We start from the raw sequence: 6,858 nt of genomic DNA on the forward strand, positions 1-6,858 counted from the left end.
CTCCGATGGCCGAGCGTATTCTGCCCCAACCGTCTTCGAGGTTTGAAGCACCTAACTCTTCGGAAGAAGGCAGTGCCTCATTCAGTACTCGCGCGTAGTTCTCGGCAGCTTGTGGGTTATCTAGCTGCCTGATGTTCAGCCGAGGAGGGCGGCTTTGACGTGTCCGGTATACGGTGGACAGCTTTGAGCGCACATGTACTGCTACTAGGTAATGGTCAGAATCGATATCCGCACCCCGACGGGAGCGTACGTTCGTGATGTTAGAGAAGAACCGGCCCTCTATGAGAACGTGGTCAATTTGGTTCATTGTACGTTGGTCAGGTGATCTCCAGGTGGCTTTGTGGATATCCTTGCGCGGGAAAAAGGTACTTCGGATCACCAGGCCTCGGGAAGCTGCGAAGTTTATACATCGTTGGCCGTTATCGTTTGTGTCGGTGTGCAGGCTATGGGGTCCTACCACCGGTCTATACATTTCTTCCCTACCGACCTGGGCGTTCATATCCCCGATGACGATCTTGATGTCCCGTGACGAGCAGCTGTCGTACGTAGCCTCCAGCCTCGCGTAGAACGCTTCTTTCTCATCGTCGGGTCTACCTTCGTGCGGGCAGTGCACGTTAATGATGCTATAATTGAAGAAACGGCCCTTTATCCTCAATACACACATTCTCTCGTTGATCGCCTTCCAATCTATCACGCGATCCTGCATTCCGCCCAGCACTACAAAGCCCGTTCCCAGTTCGTTGGTAGCGCCACCGCTCTGGTAAAACTGGGCCTTTCCGCCACGTATCTTCCATACCTTCTCTCCTTTGCGACAGATTTCCTGCAGAGCTACGATGCCGAGTTTGCGGGGTTCCAGCTGTTCAATCAGCACCCGCTCGCAACCTGCGAAATTTAGCGATCTGCAGTTCCAAGTCCCGAGTCTCCATTCGTCGTCCTTATTTCGTCGCCTAGGTCGATGCCGAATATTCCGCTCCGAATATGCTTGAATGTTGTTAGTTTGTGTTGTTTAGGTGTGTAGCCGTACTGGGGCAACACAACCGAGTCTCGTGATGGGGCTGCCATCTTATAGTGCCGAGACTCACTACCTCCTTCCCGGTTAGTATACGACCTTAGTTTCCACCGGGGTTGGTTACCCGATCTCCGCTAAGGTTGCTCGTATTCCGGCTGGTACCACGAGGAGGTCGGGATCGGAGTTGCTGGATAAGAGGCTAGCGACCACTATGGGGTCTATATTCCGCATTATCTAGCCGTTTACCAACCTCCTCAAGCGCTGAGAGAGATTCGCGAAGAGGAAAAATTCTAACGTCAAATGCAGCCAGTACGATCTGTCAAATGCAGCCAGTCGTTATCGTTGTCCCAAAATGGAAAAGTATTGTTAATTCTCATAAGTTTTCTGCCGGTGTTTTTGTGAAAAACACATTCGGAATTGAATTAGTCTTGTTTGTCTCAATTGTAAATTAACATTTTTGCAAAAACTGAAATGCCCGTGTGACAATTAACACCAAAATATGTTATTATAAAATGCACACTTCACACGTCCAATGAGATGTTCACGCACAAGTTTCATTTATTTGCCCGAAAATGAAAGCAAACGTAATAGGAAGAAGAACAGCCAAAGCATAAGAAAAAGAAGACCGTCTCCGCGACTCTCTCTCAGCTCAAGAGTAGTCGTAGATCTGAGGATTAGTGGTACAGTTTAGAAATTGCATGGGTTCGAAACTTGCCCGAGCCAAAAATAAAACCAAAAAAAAATTTACGTAAAGATTAATAACGAATTGGCGACAGAAATTGATATTTATTTTCGAAGATGACGGTTGATATCGATATTTTGGTGAAGATCTTTATAAAATAAACTTTAATTTTCTATTAAGTATGTAGAAATTTCTTTTAGAAATGGTAACGATCGCCATCGATTTTCTCTATTGGTGTCTTTAAAGACTGATATATCGAAAAATGAAGAAACATGAAGAAATGGTTGCCCGGGAAATCAAAGTGACGTCATCTGGCAGATACTGGCGCCCTTGTTTACAAACAGACCGCAGAGTCCAAAAAAGTTTCAGCTGTTAAACGGCAAGTTTGTTGTTTTAAACAGCATTAGGATAAATTTAAAACGCCATTATGCCTTTAAAATGTTAAAACACACGCTACATTCGCTATAAACGAAAAGGAAAATTTTCCAAAATGTAAACAAGGGCGCCAGTATCTGTCAATTGATGGTATGATGATTTGGTCTATTGTACCTTGCAGCAATTTTACGAGTCCTACGCAAATTAGTTATTTAATAATTACCGTGTACCCCCGTTGGTATGACCTTCTTTAATCTGAACATTTTTAATCTGTACCCCGGTGGTATGAATGCGTTCACATTAAAAACCGATCAAGCGTCACACACAATTGACGTTAAAGTGAACCGGTAAATTAAAAAAAAAGCAAAAAATCTTAATGCGTTTCCTCTTGATCATGAGCTTTGGCAATATAGCTCATATGCAACTATATCTCTCCAGCACTCAAAATAGACCATTTTAGTCGAAACTGCCGGGCCAATTTCGTATTATACAAACCGAACCTTTAGAATTCGCGCATGTTTGAGATGTTTTCAAAACGTTTGTTTTCGTCAAATCAAAACAACAAGTTCTTAGGGTGCGCGTCTTGTGCGTGTGTGAAAATGAATAGAGTTACCAAATATTCAGATTAAAAATGAACTCGCCCAATCTGAACGAGCTGTTTTTCGTATTAGCGGGAGTTGAGTGTACTATCCTGTACCACAGACAAACAGACGAGACACTTGCGTTAATTCCATCGTCCGATCAAAAACCACTCATTTTTCAAAAAAGCATGTTTTGCAATATGACCACACCGCGGCGCGCGAGTGGCGTATATGTACCAAAGTGGAGGCGATATACGTGCGAAAATTTTGACATCTATTTGTAATTCTATTTTGCGCAGTTTTAATAACATGCAACTAAATACTACTGAATATATGATATAGATATAATCAAATATTGCAATTGTCTATCCTGCTTTATAATTCACAGTCTTGAACTGTATACGAAGACACGCACGACTGCAAAACAACTTATTGTTCACTTCGATTTGACATACTCTAATCATTATACAACTCTAATATGAAATTGACATGAAAACGATTTAATGTGAACTTTCTATTACGATTTTGTGTTATCTGGGATTATGTAAAGTACCAAAACGTTTCCGTGGTAATGACAATAGCAGCATAACTGGTTCTTCTGTCATAATAACATGCTCTATTTGGTTCTGTCATGTAACAGAGTGTTTTTTGTACAACTGCAACGATCTCTATTGCTTGGATTGACTCTTGAATTTTGCTTAACTTGTTCTGTTAACGACAAAATCGATCCAGCAATCATGAAAGAGCATTTCATTTTGCATTGCGCAGCGGATAACTTTCAATGAAACACGCAATATTGAAATACTTTACATTAGACAACTCGTACACAAGAGTGACAATCTTGTAATAAATATCGATTTTTATCTTGTAAACAAATCAATCAAACAACCCACCAAGAATTCAAGCAGTTTTACCGAAAACATGAAATAATCAATACGCACTTTTCAAATCGTTGTCCAGACAGCTTTTTGCGTTCACATTTCTAGATAGAATTAACAAAAGGGCGAATGTCGCAAATGTAAACAAAACGAGTGAGAGTTATTTTTTGCTGGACCACCATAGGAAAATCAACCCTCACTCGGTTTGCTTACGCTTGCGACATTCGCCCTTCTATCTTCATTTAACGTAACGAAAATTAACATTTCCTTTGGAAATCGAATGTGCGTCAATTTTGAACGGCACGTAAAAACGATCGTCGCGACATTTTTGACACTGGCGGGTGTTATGGGAAACTGTCAATAACTATATTTTTTTGAAACGATGGTTCTACAATTGATGAAGGGACGGTAGGGGAACGAAATGAAAATTTTTTGGTGAAGGAGGGGGAAGAGCGGAAAGGAAGGGGGGATGGGTGGTTCAAAGGTACAGGTACCAGCGAACCACATGCCCTGGAGGGTGTTGTGGGTTCGAATTCGGTTATAATCTCAGATTACAGCTTGGTTCGACTCATGTACCTTCCAGCATTGGACAAAAGGTAGGAGTCAAAATGACTACTTGTCAAGCATAGCTACCAATACCCCCCCCCCTTCCTTTCCGCTCTTCCCCCTCCTTCACCAAAAAATTTTCATTTCTTTCCCCTACCGTCCCTTCATCAATTGTAGAACCATCGTTTCAAAAAAATATTAATATATGTATGACCTCATTCCAAGGTCAAGACTTTAAAAAAACTTGAGATTAGTCTATGTTAATAACTGTCACTTTGTTACGGCGATATCGCACTTTGGATGGTACAATTTTCCTTGCAATTGACAATAATTTGTTTGATAATTATTAACGATACACACATAAATGATATAAAATCGTTTCATGGATTAAACTTCTAGCAGATTTGTTTTATTGCAAAATTGAGGTGTCCAGATTTTGTCGCGCACAAGCTTCAAACATTGAAGTCCTCAATTTGTTTCGCACGTGGTAAAAGTTTCTTCCATTCATAATGTTGAAAATTGCGTTGGGTTGTTAAGGAAACATAGGAAAGTTTTAGACGCTGCAAACAATCACTTGGAGATGAATGGGGAAAAAGCTATTTGTTTGTTTCATCGAACTTATCAACTTCACAAAAAAAGCTGGTCGCGGAGTAGCAAGCCTTGTTTATTTTAGTCGTGCGCTTACCCTACCCTACTCTCACAATATTCTGCACATAACTAATAGTGAATTTCCATATGATTATCATGTGCCGCATATCGACCTTTTCGCGTGCGTAATGGCGGTTAGTGGGTATAACTTCCGGAGAACGTTAGCAGGCCTTTGGAAACTTTAGTCACGTCGAGTTGATATTTCCAGCCTTAATTGTTGTTGTAGAACTTTCAAGCATACGTGAGCGGAGTTCCCAAAAGCAAATAAACATTGTCGAAAACTGCACCCACCGGCCGCCATTAGGCGCACGAAAATGTGGATTCGAAAAGTTTTCTCAGTGTAAATATCGATTTATTTTTATGTTTTTTTAACTAGTTTTGTTCGGCACTTCTGTGGCAGAGTGTAGGCATAAAAAAAACGTCAAATGCCATAATTATTATTTCAGCTGCTGTCAGTTCCAGTGTTTAGCAGCGGCCGTAGTTAAGAATATTTATTAAAGTCGGCACTTGCGGTTCAAAATCTAGTATTTTGAACATTTTGCAGTTTCTGACGGTTTCAGGTGTGCGAAAACTTGTCGGGAGACAAGTTTTCCCATGACTATCTAGTGACTTTGCATCATAAAATCTGTTCAAGAGTTAGTACCGGGAGCGGCAGAGCGAAGGTAGGCAAGTTTCAAGTTATTTTTTCTGCGCCTCAGTTGCCAACACAATCACTATTTGGTACGGCCCGATAGATATCGGGAATTTTTAAAATACTGTGGACTGGTGATTCTTTGGGTCTACGGGACCTGGAGTTTATAGTCGTTTGCAAGCGCTTTTACTTAATAAAGGTGTAACTATGATTTCCCATTACAGCACGCTGTTGCGCTCGTTAACCTTGAAACTTTTCCGAAAAGAGAAAAACTACATATCTAGACTAGTATAATGGCAATAAACTGTTTTTACAGTCTATGCCTTTGAGTTTTGCCGAATTCAAAACTGAGGAAATACGGATTTCAATAGCACTTGAAATTGTAGATGAAGTCGTGTATGGCTGGACAGCCTCTCTGCCCGAACACTAGCGTTTTCTCAAATACAAAGAATGATAAAACTATTTGGAAAGAATAGAACAATAGTACCAGTGAAGTACTATTGTTCCATTCCTACCAAATATTTCCATCATTCTTTATTTTTGAGAAATCGCTAGTCCGGGCATAGAAGCCGTCCGGCCACACAAGACTTCCGCCTATAATAGTTATAAATCACACTAAGGTTGTACAGGATTTTATCTTTATTTTTTAATACAATTGGTCATCGTTTTTAGTTCAAAAATATATCGACCAACTTTAATCGCGGCGTTTTACAACAAAACTGCAAGCTATCAGGCAGGGTCTATGAGACAATTTTTTTTTTTGGCTGTCTGCAGTAGGAAATAACACCAGTTCCAGTATTGAAATATCGCATGTTTAGATGTATTTTAGCAATATTCTTTTCATAAGAAACAATAATTTTTCTTCATCCTATTTTAATTGATCATCATGAATTGTGCCTTTAACGACAATTATCCATCATGAGTTTTAAAAGTTTATTGAACATTCGAAAAATTCCGGTAAAATTTGAAATTTTATTCTAATTGACCCATTATGAATAAAGATTTTATTTAAAAGCTATTCTGCGTGTTAGGGCTACATATAAAAATTACTTAATAATAATAAACTGTACTCAACATTTTAAACCCTCTGTGTCTCAAGGTTATTTGGGTAGTTTACAAAAAAAAGGTATTAATAAACAATTCTAAAATAGAAATATTCAAATTTAGATGCCATAACAATTTATTCGACTGATTTTAGTGTCGGAAATCATTGATCACCTGTGCTACCTTGGGGCAGAGAGGGTTATACCGTGATTTTTTTAAGAGCATAACTTTTCTGCATGTGTTAATAGTTTTCGAATTACAAAATAAGACATGTTGCTGTATTCAATTCCTCAACAAACAAAAAAAATGCGAGCTATCCAAAATCTCACACAATGCCGTCATTCATGTCTTATCTGTTGTTTCGACCACAGTACATATTGGAATTGCTTCGTTGTCGGTAGTGTTTAACCGAGTATCCCAGCCCAAGTCAAGAAAACTCTAAACGTGTTCACTAAAGAGGTCGT

This window comes from Sabethes cyaneus, chromosome 3 (genome assembly GCF_943734655.1).
Source record: "Sabethes cyaneus chromosome 3, idSabCyanKW18_F2, whole genome shotgun sequence".
Taxonomy (NCBI): Eukaryota; Metazoa; Arthropoda; class Insecta; order Diptera; family Culicidae; genus Sabethes; species Sabethes cyaneus.